Source organism: Balaenoptera borealis, assembly GCF_965194805.1.
Source record: "Balaenoptera borealis genome assembly, chromosome: 6".
NCBI lineage: Eukaryota > Metazoa > Chordata > Mammalia > Artiodactyla > Balaenopteridae > Balaenoptera > Balaenoptera borealis.
Window position 1 is genome coordinate 3,436,789 of NC_138863.1, and position 14,063 is coordinate 3,450,851.

General features: G+C 46.2%; 1 protein-coding gene across 4 annotated transcripts in view; it reads left to right on the forward strand.

The window, feature by feature from the left end:
- Nucleotides 1-7,287: 7,287 nt before the first annotated feature.
- COL6A3 (collagen type VI alpha 3 chain) overlaps nt 7,288-14,063 on the forward strand; it is a 93,410-nt gene continuing 86,634 nt past the window's right edge. Inside the window, exons 1-2 of one of the 4 annotated variants that reach the window (XM_082396670.1) lie at nt 7,288-7,514; nt 9,523-9,588. The gene's annotated coding sequence lies outside the window, so the exon portion shown is untranslated. The remainder of the gene's footprint in view (nt 7,515-9,522; nt 9,589-14,063) is intronic. The other 3 variants (XM_082396672.1, XM_082396669.1, XM_082396671.1) reach the window with 3 other exon arrangements.

The following is a 14,063-nucleotide window of genomic DNA, read 5'->3' on the forward strand; positions in this document are numbered from 1 at the left end:
GAGTCTCAGGGGGCAGGGATCTGGGGCTGTGCCCTCCTCACTCAGACTCCCAAGTAGCCTCAACTCACTCTTGAAAAGTAACTGGAACCTCCTGTTCCTGAAGGACCTGCCTCTGCACACCAATGTCCCGTTCTCAAGGGCCGCAGCCAGAGGTCACAGCTTCTAGGAATCCCTGAACCTTCCCAGACGGAGACGAGGGCGCCCTCTCCTGGCCTCCCCAAGCATTTTCTCTGGGCTCCCTTTAGGTCTCACTTGGACCATAAGATCCTGGAGGGAAGACTTCCTGTCGGATGCATCCCAGCTCACCTCCGCCTCCCAGCAAAGTGCTTTTCTACACAAAGGCCCCTCAGTACATGTCTGCTGAATGAATGAAGGAATGGAGATGGCCTGAAGCTAAAATGAGGAGACATTTGACTTTATGACTAAGGCTAAGATTGTTAAAGAAAGAACCAATCCACCCATTCTTTATGAATGGAAATTTATATCTCAAAGCTTGAAAAATGAGTCAAAATTGGTCTCGTCTGATAATTATAAGACCAAACATCTCCTTGCTAGAAGTTTTGAATTCCAATCAACTGCAAAAACTTTCTTGGCCAATCTCACAGTTGGGTTTGCCATCCTTAAAATGAATCAGCTGAGCATGGTTTATAGCTCACAAAGTTCTAGGAAGAGTGCTATAATTTTAACTGGGAAATTTTACACAGATTTTCCTAGAGCCGGCTCAGTGCTGGCAGATTACCTCTACTCAGTGCATCTTCTTATTCCCCCAAACGGAGTGGGCTAACATGTTCCCCCAAAGTTACTTATTCAAGGTAAGTATAAAATTCCTCTTGTTAGGCAATTCTTTGCAACAATGTGGATTGTTACAAGGTGTTTCCCGTGCACTTAAAGTTGAAAACTCTCTTTAGGATGCAAAGCCCTCCCCCATGTCTTGCTGGGTGGAGGCTTTGGAGAATCCACTGAATCTCTAGTTTCCATGGCAGGCTTTTGAGTCTATGTGATACTCAGTGACAACACTTTCTGTCTGTTTGATTAGAAAAATGGCTTTAAGAAAAAGCAAAGAATTAATGGAAAAGAATCTGAAAAAGAATATTTATATATTCAGATATATATCTGAATCATTTTGTTGTAAACCTGAAACTAACAGAACATTGTAAGTCGGCTATACTTTAATTAAAAAAAAATCAAGGAAAATAAAGACGGGGTACATTTTTATTGCAGCAGACGTAATCATAGACTTGCCATGGTCATTATTGCAACGGCCTGACTGATCTGCTAGCCTAGGACATAAATTAGAAGGTTGCCCTGTGAACAATTTTTATTAGTGCATCAGGCAAGACTCTTTTGGTTGCAAGTCTTGAGATCCTAACTCGAATTAGGGTAAAAATGAATAAGTTTTGGCTCACATAATCAAAGGGAGAGTTGAGATGTGTAGGATGAGACCAAACAAGGGGGTAGGCTCAGTCTTGGGACATCTGGAACCAGGAAGCTGATGGTACTCATTCTCCTTCTCTCCTCTCTGCTTCCTTCCCTCTGGCTGCCTTCCTCCCCACGGCAGGAAATGCGGCAGCTTCTGGGATCCCGAGATGGGCCGGCTGTAGGCGCGAGCTGGAAACCCCGGGGAAGGGCTGTTTGGACCACTTGTGTCACATGCCCATCCCTGCATCAACCAGCGGAGGTGGTGCTGGCACGTTCGGCAGGAAGATGGCGGCTCCCTGTTGAAGCACATGATGAAAGCAGGGGAAGGGCCTTTCCCACAATAAGGGAAGTGCTGGTCTAGACAAATGACGTAACAGATGTCCCTCCACGACCCGCAGATATTTTCCTTCGTAGCCTGCTATACTTTATTTATTTTTATATTTTTTATTTAAAAAAAATTTTATTGGAGTATAGTTGATTTACAATGTTGTATTAGTTTCAAGTGTACAGCAAAGTGAATCAGTTATACATATACATATATCCACTCTTTTTTTTAGATTCTTTTCCCATATAGGCCATTACAGAGTATTGCGTTCCCTGTGCTATACAGTAGGTCCTTATTAGTTATCTATTTTATATATAATAGTGTGTATATGTCAGTCCCAATCTCCCAATTTATCCTTCCCCACCCCCCTCTTCCTTATTACCTGGTAACCATAAGTTTGTTTTCTACATCTGACTCTACTTCTGTTTTGTAAATAAGTTCATTTGTACTATTTTTAGATTCCACATATAAGCAATATCATATGATATTTGTCTTTCTGTGCCTGACTTACTTCACTCAGTATGACAATCTCTAGGTCCATCCATGTTGCTGCAAATGGCATTATTTTGTTCTTTTTTATGGCTGAGTAAGTATATATGTACCACATCTTCTTTAGGTAGCCTGCTGTATTTTAGTAATTGGAGGTGAGATGTCATTTAACTTTAGACTCAAAAATTGCTGCAACAGCATTATTTGAACAGTAGACCAGAGTTATGGGAGGACTGCATCAGGGCATGTGTACCAAGTGCACGGGGAGCAGGGCGAAGGGGCAGCGAGCCCACCATGTTTTTTATCCTTGCCCCTGAGACTGGGGTTGGATGGGGCTGAATCTGGAGGTGGAGAGTCTGAGTTTGCAGCCCGGGGCCAGGGAGGAAGTAGAGGCTGGAAATCAGGCCGAGGCAAATGTGCTGATCCAGCCCCAACTCCCCAGGGGCTGATGCTGGACCGTCCTGGACACCTTGGTGCACAGCTGCCCTTGGTCTACAGATGAGGAAGCTGAGCCGCCCTGCCCAAGACCTGCAGTTCATTAGTGGCAGAGAAGGACTAGGGCCTCGTTCCTAGCCGGGCGGCCCACTTTCCACGGTGCTGCTTATGGAGGCTGAAAACCGGCATGGGGATGGAATGAGGAATCCCAGCCGCCCTCCAGCTGCAGGGTGAGTGGAAACCTCAAAGCCTCCCCATTGGTTGGACTCACAATCCTTCTTCTCTTGAAATAGCAATGCCTCTGTGAAAATTAATGTGCGGTTGGTGAAAATGTGCTTTTCCTTTTAGTTTAGGATTCGTACGATCTTTTAAGATCGGGACGTAATTATGCAGAATTGGGATGCTTCTTTTCCCACAGTGCTGTAGTCTCCATGTCTGATTGTTATTTGCCAAAGCTGTGGTTGCCTGTTGGGAAGAGCTTTTTGGTCTCGAGCAGCATCCTGGGGGCTGAGGAGTCGGGGATGCTGGCTGTGACCCAGAACAGGCCTTTCCAGTGTGGAAGCCATCGAGGCACCTCCCGACTTGTCAAGGGACCATGAGCTCAGAGGACCAGGCCCCCGGATCACATATCTCTGAACTGGAGACCAAAGTCACAATGGCGGACTTACGGCTCCCGTCAACTCTGTTAGGGCTACCAGTGTCTATTATGGGAGGCTGGTTGTTATGACAATGGGGGTTGAGGGTGGCAGTAGGGAACTGATCTGAGGGGGGTTATTAAAGATGTAAAGTGGAAAAGGGCTCAGCTCACATGCACTTCCAGAAGCTCACTCCGGTGAGCTGGTTGTGAATCATTCAACCCCTTCCTCCCAAGGCATCTGCCAGGGAAATTTCTTAAGATTCTCATGAGCTCCCTGGGGATCCTTCTCAATGGAGATCCAAGTTACAATTTCAGGGTCATGCGAGTTGTGGTATGTACATTCTCCTCTCCATCAGCATGGACTTATTATGTTGAATTAAAAGAAAGAGATGGCACTTGAGGAGAAGTCATTTCACATTTCTTCTAAAAATGTACTAAAATTCCATTTAAGTGTAGACTTCCACATGTACGATAGTATAGCTGAGACATGGCAATTCATTGTAAGAGTCTGTATCCGTGCGGGCTGACTCCGTGTGTTTGTTAGTGTGATGAAGTCTGCAAATGGCAGAGAGAATTTATCAGTAGTGCCAAGAGAGAAGTACAAGAAGAACAATAAAGGCCATCTTCTTTTTTTGGTTTCCTATGGTTTTTTTTTGGCCACGCCATGCGGCATGCAGGATCTTAGTTCCCTGACCAGGGATCAAACCCGCACCCCGTGTAATGGAAGCATGATGTCTTAACCACTGGACCACCAGGGAAGTCCCTAAAGGCTGTCTTCTAGGGAAGAGACCAAAGGCAGAGAGGCCACCAGTTACAGAATAATCTATGTATGACCGAGCCAGAGACTAATTAATACAATATTACATCTACAATCCCATTTGGGCATAGTGCTATTTTCGTTTTGTTCTGTCATATAAAATATATAAGCACAGGCTGTAGGAACTGAAAGAAGCTTTAGAGCTGATGTAATACATCTGTTCCAGTCGGGGTTCCAGGCAGGAAACAGAAACCGCTTTTGCTACTGTGAGCAGAAAGGAATTCTTCACTAGGAATTATCAGGAAGGGCCAGAGGAGTGGGTTTGAGGCGGGGCCTCCAGTAGTAATTCCCAGGGCATCCCACTTGATCCTCTGGCCCGTTCTGGGAGGGAGGGAAGCATGGGGCTGCACTGCAAAGTCGGAGTTTAGGATCACAGCGGCAATCCAGGGGTAAGAGGAGGAAGATGGGGGAGGGGCATTCCCCAGCCACCTCCCGGATGCTGGGCTGAGGGGTCTGACTGCCGCTACTGCCTTCACAAATTCCCTTCAACTCACCCTCAGCACCTGGGAAGCTGGCGTCTCCCTTAGACCTACCACACACATCCCAGCCTCTCCAGCAGAGGCAGCTTCCAGCAGGAAAGAGCAGTCCTCCAAAAAGGGTGCTGTGTTCCAGTCTTGGAAGGGGTCTGGGAGGGGCTCCCTTAGGACCTCCGCACTATACTTGCCAGGAGGGAAAAGACCAGCTAAAGTAGTAGAGAAATCTCCATGCCTCTCCCCACCTTCCTATATATCACAGCAGTGCATAGGGAAGCCCTAACTACGGCGGAGCCTGGGAAATGGTGTTTGTAACTTTCTAACTTGTGCAGAAGGAAATGGGAAGAGGTACCCAGGTTCAACACAACATTTAAGAAGAAACTGGACTGAGAGATTCTGTAAGGTCCCTTGGGTGGCCAGGCCCAGACCCAGGACCCTTGATGTTGAGGTCAGTTCTCACCTTTGAGATGGTTTCCTCTTGGGACCAGATGGCAGGAGGAACTGGTCATTTCACCGAGAATCCCAGATCCCAGTGATTAAGTGAGAAAACCATAGGAGCCATAATGCTCTCTCTGGTGAGTTCAAGGGAGGATGTGGGAGGTTTTCCACCAACGGCTGCCAGCTTCCAGAAGTTTCTGGGGCCACAGACAGTGTTGGCGAGGGTCTAGATTGTCAATGATTAGTTACAGTTAAATATTACAGAGAACCGTTCCTGCTTGAGCAGGGGTTTTTATTTCTTTAAGTCTTGTTCTAAACGATGCATCACCCTTGCCATTGAAAGAGTAGAAATTCCTAATACCAAGGAATGTGTATTCCTAGCTATTTTGAAAAGCAATAGTTGTATTGGTATTTGGGAAAAGGAACCACTGAATGGAAGTACATAGGCCACGCTTGTTCCATTAATCTCTCTGAGCAGAGCTGCTTGGAACAGAAAGTTGTAATCAATCGTTGCCTTAATTTGCAGCAGGCGATGTGCCTCGGAGAAATGGTTCTCTCCAGAGCTGAACTTGCAGATGCCAACCGATGAAGTGGCAGCACATGTCCCAGCTCCTCGGGTCCAAGTCCACGCCTGCCGCCTGGAGCAGGGACTCTGGTGGGAGACGAGCTGCCTTGCGTGAGAACATTGTCTTCCCACACGTCACACAGGCAATGTGGCTCCTTCTCAGAGCCTCTGCTCATTTCTTCTTCCTCTACAGGTGATGGACAGAGAAACCCTCAATCCAGGTCTCCATCCCCATTCTGACATTCCTCGAGCTGAAACCCCAGGGTGTAGAGAGGGGGTGAGTCTTCCTGTGGATGAGTAAGGGGGCCCTGGAGCTGCAGGAGGGGAGCAGGCACTGTCTCTCCTGTACCATCTCCCCTTCCTCCCTAAACCGGAAGGACATCGTCTGTGCAAAGGAGTTAATGATACTTTTACTCCTCAAACTTGGCTTTGGAAGGATCTCCAAGTCAAAAGCATCCTTCAGATGTCTCTCTCTTTTTTAAAATTTTTATTGGAGTCTAGTTGATTTACAACGTTGTGTTAGTTTCTGCTGCACACCAAAGTGAATCAGTTATACATATACATATATCCACTCTTTTTTAGATTCTTTTCCCATATAGATCATTATAGAGTATTGGGAAGAGTTCCCTGTGCTATACAGTAGTTCCTTGTTAGTCGTCTATTTTATATATAGTAATGTGTGTAGGTCAGTCCCAATCTCCCAATGTATCCCTCCCTCCCCCTTACCCCCTGGTAACCATAAGTTTGTTTCTTCAGATGTCTCTTGATATCTCACATGAATGGAATTTTCAAGGGGGGGCCATGTGATGGGTGAGCAGTGAGCAGTTTGGGGGTGTCCACGGTCAGGGTTCTGATCTGAGCTCTGCTACGAACCCAGATTCTTCTCATATGTAAAATGAGACCATAATCTCACTTAAGAAAACACGACACATATCTCTTTAACAGGTGGAGATGTTCTTGGTGCAAGAGATAATGCATATCAAAGTGCTGTGAAAGGTACAAAGCTTTGCCAAAACACAAATTCTTTCTCAAGAATTTTCCTGTAAATCTGAGCACGATAACCATTCTTGTTCCCCTTGCATGTGTCCTGGAATTGGGACCATTAGCTTCATGATCAGAATCATTATATACAGAATTACCACAAAAAAAAAAAAAAAAAGTATTCTTTTTTTTTCCTTGTCTTCTCACCGGCAAACAGAACTTTGGTTAGCAGAACGCCAAGGCGATTTTAACGGCTGGTTTTTTATATTTGAAAGGGGAGGTTATTAGGAGAAGTCTCAATTCAGAAACTTCAAGAAGAAATGGGAGGGCGTGGTGAGGGGGGAGGCGGGAGACTGCATTTCCTGTTTTCCTTTCAGATGGTGTTGGAAAACACTGCAGCAAAACCATGGAGACCCACGGGAACATTCCAAAATTCATTCTCTTTGTGGCCAGGGACCCAGCCCCAAAGGTGATGAGTAGAAGGGGTGGATTTTTTTTTTTAAGAGTTGAGGTTTGCAGGCGTCCAGCTACGGGCTCGTAGGGTGAAGACAGCCTTCTGAGGTGACATCAGCCTGTGGCTGGGCCAGAAGCAACAGAGTGAGAGTCTGGTTTTCATTTACAGTGTGGGGCAGGCCCGAGTGGGGAGGGGGAGAGGAGGGGTCGGAGGAGGGGTGGGAGGAGCGAGGAGCTGGAGGGAGCCTTGGCTGTATCCCTGGACACGGTCCAGTTTGGAGCTCAGTCCTCCACCGAAGGCCGCTCAGCTCTCCCGCTCACCAGCCCCCCACAAGGACCACAGGGGGAGTTTTCTGCCTGCTCGGGGTCCCCTCTCCTGCAGAAGGAAAAGGAGACGCAGCCAGTGGGAAAAACATGTGTCAGATTCGCACATAATTGAATAGCGAAGCCCAGGGACACACACTTCTCCAGGTTTGCTCAGGGTAAGTGCCACTTCGCCCCTGTTCCCCCTGTGTTGGGTTTGTGGCCAGAGGGAAATGCTTTAAACCCCGCTGACCATTTCTCGATGGCTCTCAGGTTCGCTCCCATAGAGTCTGTTTTCTGTACACGCTGCTGGTCTCTGGAAGACCCAGCCGATTTTTCTTTCTCAGTTTGTGCCACCTGGGTTTCCTTAGCTGGGCCAAGGCCCTGCTTGCCCACGAGTCGTGCCGTGCCCCCCGCTACCTCCCCCCCGCCCATCACCCTCTGATCTCCTGACTGCGGTGCTTTTCGGCTCACGGTTTATTTATTTGACATAAATAAACTGAAGCTCAGCTGGAATCTGAGAATCTGCTTTGTTCGCAGAAGTGTCTTTCCGAGGATTCGAGAGCTACCTTGGGGAGACCCTGAGTTCTCCCACGTCCCTGGGGCGTGGGCTGGTTGGGTGTATCTGTCACCTCCGGGGGATCGTGGTGACTTTGGTGTCCAGGAACGGGGCCAAGTCAAGAGTTACTCAGCTATTACCATCAGGGCTCCATCTTTTCAGGAATCTGAAGTTACTGCTGGAGCCTTAGTCCTCTGGGGCTGCTTAAAGGAGCTGCAGGGGTCAGAGGAGGAGAAGGAATTTGGTGTTTGGGCAGCACTCCCAGTGGCTAGGGCAGGGCCCCTAGGGCCACGGGCTGGCCTGTGTTGCCCAGAAGTGGAGCAAGTACCAAGCCCGGAGGCCGGGAGCCCGTTCCCCAGCCAGGAGGGTGGGGTTCCGGCCCCCTCGCCCAGGATGGAAAGTGTCCTCTGACAGTTGCCAATCTACTCTGGGGACCTGTTTCAGGGGCTACCGTGTTGGAAAATTAGGACTGAAGCAGGGGTGGGGTCCCTAGGAGGCCCCAGAGGAGTACTGGGGGGTGTAAACAGAAACTGGCATTTCACAGCCAGCCCAAGGAGCGAATTGAAAGGCTGGTCTGGACCCCAAGAACAAACTGCTGTAGACGGAGGGGAGTGTCCCCCCCCCCAGTGGGGACTCAGAGGAGCTGGCCTATGCCAGCCTCCACACAGCTGCCTCCACACGAGAACCGTAGGGTCCTTGAGCTGCAGGGGTGCTCAGAGCTCATGCAGATAGACTATTCTCACACTGGGGTCCCCCAACTTCCCAGGGGACCCATTCTTAATACTTCAAAAAACTGAAGTGGCTTTAAAATCAGGTATTTTTTGTTCCTAAGCAAAATGATGTTGAAAACCACCAGTTGGCTGTTGGACATTATTGAAACTTCTGAGTTCTTTGCTGGGCTAAAGATAAAGGAAGAGATTCTTGGTTAGAAGGCACTGAGGTGTGGTTCCCTGGCTTTAAAGATGAAGGCTCAGGGGCTCTGAGATGCTCAATTACTTGCTGAGGCCACAGCACCAGTAGGTGGCTCAGACAGCAGTAAAGTCTTTACCATTTCAGGAAAGCAGATGGCCCAGCACTGGAGGATCCTGAGCTAATTTACATCTAGATTTGGAACATACTGTTTGATTTGTTCTCCCAGAAGACAGCGTCCTCCTATCATATTCTATTAAAAGCGATGGGGAAATTGGATTATGCTTCCCGGGGCCTCTACCAACTAACGGGGAAAGAAGTGCCAGAGAAGAGAGCTGGTCCCCAGGGACCGACATTGGCTTTGTGACCAGAGTAGCTGAGCAGGCATCCCTCATCCAGGCCACCTCTGGGGATGGGGGCCTGGAGGGACGGCACCAGCGTTTTGCTTCATTCTTTCTTTTTAAAATTTAATTTAATTAATTTATTTTTTATACAGCAGGTTCTTATTAGTTATCTGTTTCATACATATTAGTGTATATATGTCAATCCCAATCTTGTGTGGGCTTTGCTGAGGGTGAAGGCAGAAGGGTTGGGGCGGTGAGGGATTTTGTAGGAATTCAAGCTATACGAGTGGTCTTGTGGTCTTGATCTCTTCTTTGAGGAGGCAAGGGTTTTCCATTACCATAAGGTTTATTTTTTTCTTTCTCTGCTCACGGCAGTGAGGAAACCATTAAGAAGATACCCGGTGGAGAGGAGGACTTGGGGAAGAATCCCATAGCAGGGTGGTGAGTGTGGGTGTCCTGCCCTTTTCCAGTGGGGGAATTGGAGGGTGTAGCTACTCCCACCTTCCTGGGAGGCAGCTGTGGAAGTCTCTAGAATGTTAGCCTTTGGCCCGGGCTCTTCCAGCACTTGGGAGAGTGTGTGCCTCACCCCACCGTGCTTTGTGGTCCTTAGGTGATGGGATGTATGGTGAATGTCCAAACTTGGGGTCTTAAGGATACTTCTGATGTAAGGCAAGAAGAATTCCTATCTTTCTGAATACGAATTGTTTTTATTTCTGCACCTCCCTCTATTTTCAAAGTGTTGAGGATTCACTGCATCTCTTTCTGTCATCATAAGTGCCTTCTGTGATTCTGTGCCTTAGAACCTAATACAACACTGATGATAAAGTAGGAAGAAACCCCTCTCTTCAACTGATGATTGATGATGGATTCGTGACTCAAATGAGGCTCCCCATCTGACCTTAGTTTTAGGTTAGGTGGTTACAGATGCCGCCGCTTAAAGCCAGCTTGAAATCAGACCTCCTTCCCTTTTGAAAGTTAGTTGACTTTTGCCCTGGAGGCTTCATCTGTGCTATTGCTCAGAGTATTTAGACAACTGGTTACAGGGGTCTTTGTCATTACCCACTTAAAAAAAAAAAAAATTAATTAATTAATTAATTAATTTTTTGCCTGCATTGGGTCTTCGTTGCTGCGCGTGGGCTTTCTCTAGTTGCGGCGAGTGGGGGCTCCTCTTTGCGGTGAGCAGGCTTCTCATTGCGGTGGCTTCTCTTGTTGTGGAGCACGGGCTCTAGGCGCGCGGGCTTCAGTAGTTGTGGCGCACGGGCTTAGTTGCTCCACGGCGTGTGGGATCTTCCTGGACCAGGGCTCGAACATGTGTCCCTTGCATTGGCAGGTGGATTCTTAACCACTGCGCCACCAGGGAAGCCCTCATTACCCACTTTTATGTGAAATTCCACATTTAGGATTTAAAATACACTGGCAGGTCACGAATTCTGTTGCATGAGACTGTCTTGCAGGAATGCTAATCACTTTAGGCAAAAGTTTTATTTGAAAATTAGTTCTTGTCACTGTTCTTTTTGGAAGAAGCTGAGGATTTGTTAGCTCTTGGAGAAGAATCGCGGGCTGGTTCCCATCGGAATGGCACTTTGTGTCTCGGGCAGCCTTTCCACGGAAACCCACAGGAGCGAAATTTTCTTGGTGTCGTAGCTGTGGAAACCACACCACTGCTACATAAATAGTTGACGATTTGAGGAGTGACCTGGCATTTAAAAAAATCCTATTAGTAGCTCTCACTGAGGAAAGGAAAGCTCAAAATGATTCAGGTTTTCAAGTAGGGAAGCTTTAAAAGTTTCCTGCTTCTTCAGACAGCCTTGAGCGAGACAAGGAAAGGTTCTTTTCATCCGCATTTCTAGATATGGATTCCCTCTTTCCAAAAATCTGGGAGATAATCCTGCCCTTTCAAGAAAAGACACTGCTTGTCCCCTCTAAACCGTGGGTGATGACCGTCTCAAACTCAGGGAGCGCCTGCAGCACCCTGATTTACAAAGAGGGGTTCTTTTCAGGAATTCATTATATTAATTTTTGAAAACGTAATTTTAGTACCTTCTGGTCTCATCAGACTATTTTAGGAAGGAGATGAAATTGTGAAGTAGCACCTTTGTCCTGGTATAGTCTTTCCTGAAAGTGTAGAGGAAAGATGCATCGTCCTTTAGAGGACAATGCATCCCTCTGAGCTCCAGAAAAATCTCCGTGCATTGTAGGGAGTCCCTGGGGTGGGGTCGCAGGGAATCTGTTGATACACATCTCAGCAGAGCTTGTGGGTCACTTTGGGACTCACCTGGAGACTGTTTCAATACATAATTTTTAAAAATGTGACTGTAATATCTGAAGTAAGTGTACATTTAGAATTTTATTTTTTCCCTATGCTCAGGTATGCATGTATTGAGGTGAACTTCTGCTTGCAATGAAGCATTCTGCTTTCTAAAATACCTTCAGGACAAGGGCATGAACCAAGTGAGGACTTTTAAAGGAAACATTTTACTGATATCTACTGAGAAAAAAGTTTAAATTAAATGAACAAAAAGGTGTTTCAGAACCAGAGCAAGGCTGCCTATTTGTGCAATGTTGTATCCCTGTAGGAGTTTTGAATTTTAGAACTGGAAGAGATGTTAAGATGAACTAATCCAGTAACTCCCAAACTTTTCCTTACCTGCCCTTGGTCTATGTGTCTCATATGCCTTTAAGCTTAATAAACCCCCTTGTGCTCCAGGGCATGGAGCTTTGCGTCAAGGGAGGGGAAAAAAATGACTAAGACTTAGGCCCTGCCCTCTGGTTGGCAAATATATGATTTCCGTTTGGCTACTGGAAATATCCCCAAATTACTACCTTGGTGGATGCTCTCCCCACACCCTTGACACCTCAGATGAAGAAATGGAACACAGGGAGGTGAATTGCTAGTTTGAGGTCCCAGTACTAGAAGGAAAGCAAAATCAGCATTTCCTGGGTGCTCCTGTACATGCTCATGTGTTCTCACAGGTAGGTGTCTAAGGCCAGGAATATCAAGGGAGTACAAGTCTTCAAGGGTATATTTTGGAGTTTCATGTGAAGAAAGGCACTCTTTGCCATCGACCAGTCTTTTATAGAGTAGCATATTTTAAGTTTGTTTAGCAGAGAGGTAACTGTTGTTTCAAAAAATCTGGAAAGAGAAAGCAAAGCAGAAAAATAGGACAAATATGAAAAGTTCTGCCAAACCCTCTCCCAAAGGCAGATTGTTAGTCTTTTGTAGGGGTCTGGCTGCATTTTGCATAGTGTAATCCTGCTGTTCTCCTGAATTTTAAGACTCATGAAGTACAGAGAAACATTTGCGAGGTAGGAATGGCTAGGGAATGGTACAATGGCAAATGTTTCTGTCAGATGCCTCTGGTTTGACCCATACCTTCAGTTTTCATGGACCCAGAGCATCGAGAATTGGCCACTGGATGGAAGAGCTCGTGGGTTGGTTGCATTTCAAAATTAAGAATTGAACAGCAGCTGGAGATGACTCAGGTCTCAAGAGAAGCCATTCCAGGAAACTGGTTTTTCTCTTCTGGAAACCTCATCAGTTGATTCAGCAGTGCAGTGCCAGGACCCAGAGCCAGCTCAGCTAAGCCCACAGACTGCCCCGCCGTGCACTGTGGGGCTCTCTGTTTCTTGTGGGGACAGCAGGAAACCCACCGGTGGTCAGAGCCTAGGGTAATAGATGAAAGAAAGCGGTCACAGAATCACTGCCGGTTAGAGCATCAGGCCATCAGCCTCATTTTACACATAAAATTAGTGAGGCTGGGAGAGATTAACTGACCTTTACTGATAGAGACAGGAACTAAGTAGAATTTTTCCCAGATATTACACTAAATACAGTGTGGGTGATATTTTATCTGATGTTTCAATGTAATTTAAAAAAAATCTCTTAAATAATTTCCTCTTCTAGACTTGATCACGAATCAGACTAGAAAACAAAATGTTTAGTTTTTCCTTACAATAGGAGGACATTTTAGCCGCTGTGTTTGAACAGTTCTACAATGGAACACCATGGTTTTGGAGAGGCCAGTAGCCCCAAAAGTCCATGGCCAAGGCAGGAAGGGAGGATTACGCTGGGATCTACCCTGGAGCCGACGGCACTGTGTGTGTCACGGGGCAGGAATGGAATGGGTGTTTGTGCAATTCCTTTTGAAGCGTCTTCTAAGGCATTCTCTGCCCTAACATTAAATCTGAACTAATCTCTGCTTAATGTTTATAATTAGCAGGAAAAATGGAGGAAATGCTTTGTCTGGCTGCCTTATATTTAAGAGGGTAAAATGTCTTTTACATGTGCATCGTGGTGTCTAGCTTTTCCAACTATAGCAGATATGGAACTTTCTGCTTCATGTTTATTATCTTGGACCCTAGGAATATGTCTTTAAATAAATTTCCAAATATCTGGGCAGTTAACCTGGAGGTTCTTCAAGTTGCCTTTATGAGGAGAAGGAAGGTAACCCCAGATGGTGCACGGGACATCCTCACGTGACCTCATTCCAGGAGCAGGCTAACTTGCCAAGGCACAGCCAAACCCTCCCCTCCTGGATTGCTCTGTTCTAATGCATGAGCTGTTGAACAGACATTGTTTATTAACAAGATAGACACTTAAAAAAAGTTGAAGTATAGTTGATTTAAAATACTGTATTAGTTTCAGTTGTACAGCAAAGTGATTCAGTTATACATATGCATATATATATTCTTTTTCAGATTCTTTTCCATTCTAAGTTATTACAAGATATTGAATATAGTTCCCTGTGCTATACAGTAAATCCTTGTTGGTTATCTATTTTACATATAGTGGTGTGTATCTGTTAATCCCAAGCTCCTAATTTATCCCCTTTCCCCTGGTAACCATAAGTTTGTTTTTTATGTCTGTGAGTCTGTTTCTGTTTTGTAAATAAGTTCATTTGTATCATTTTTTAAGA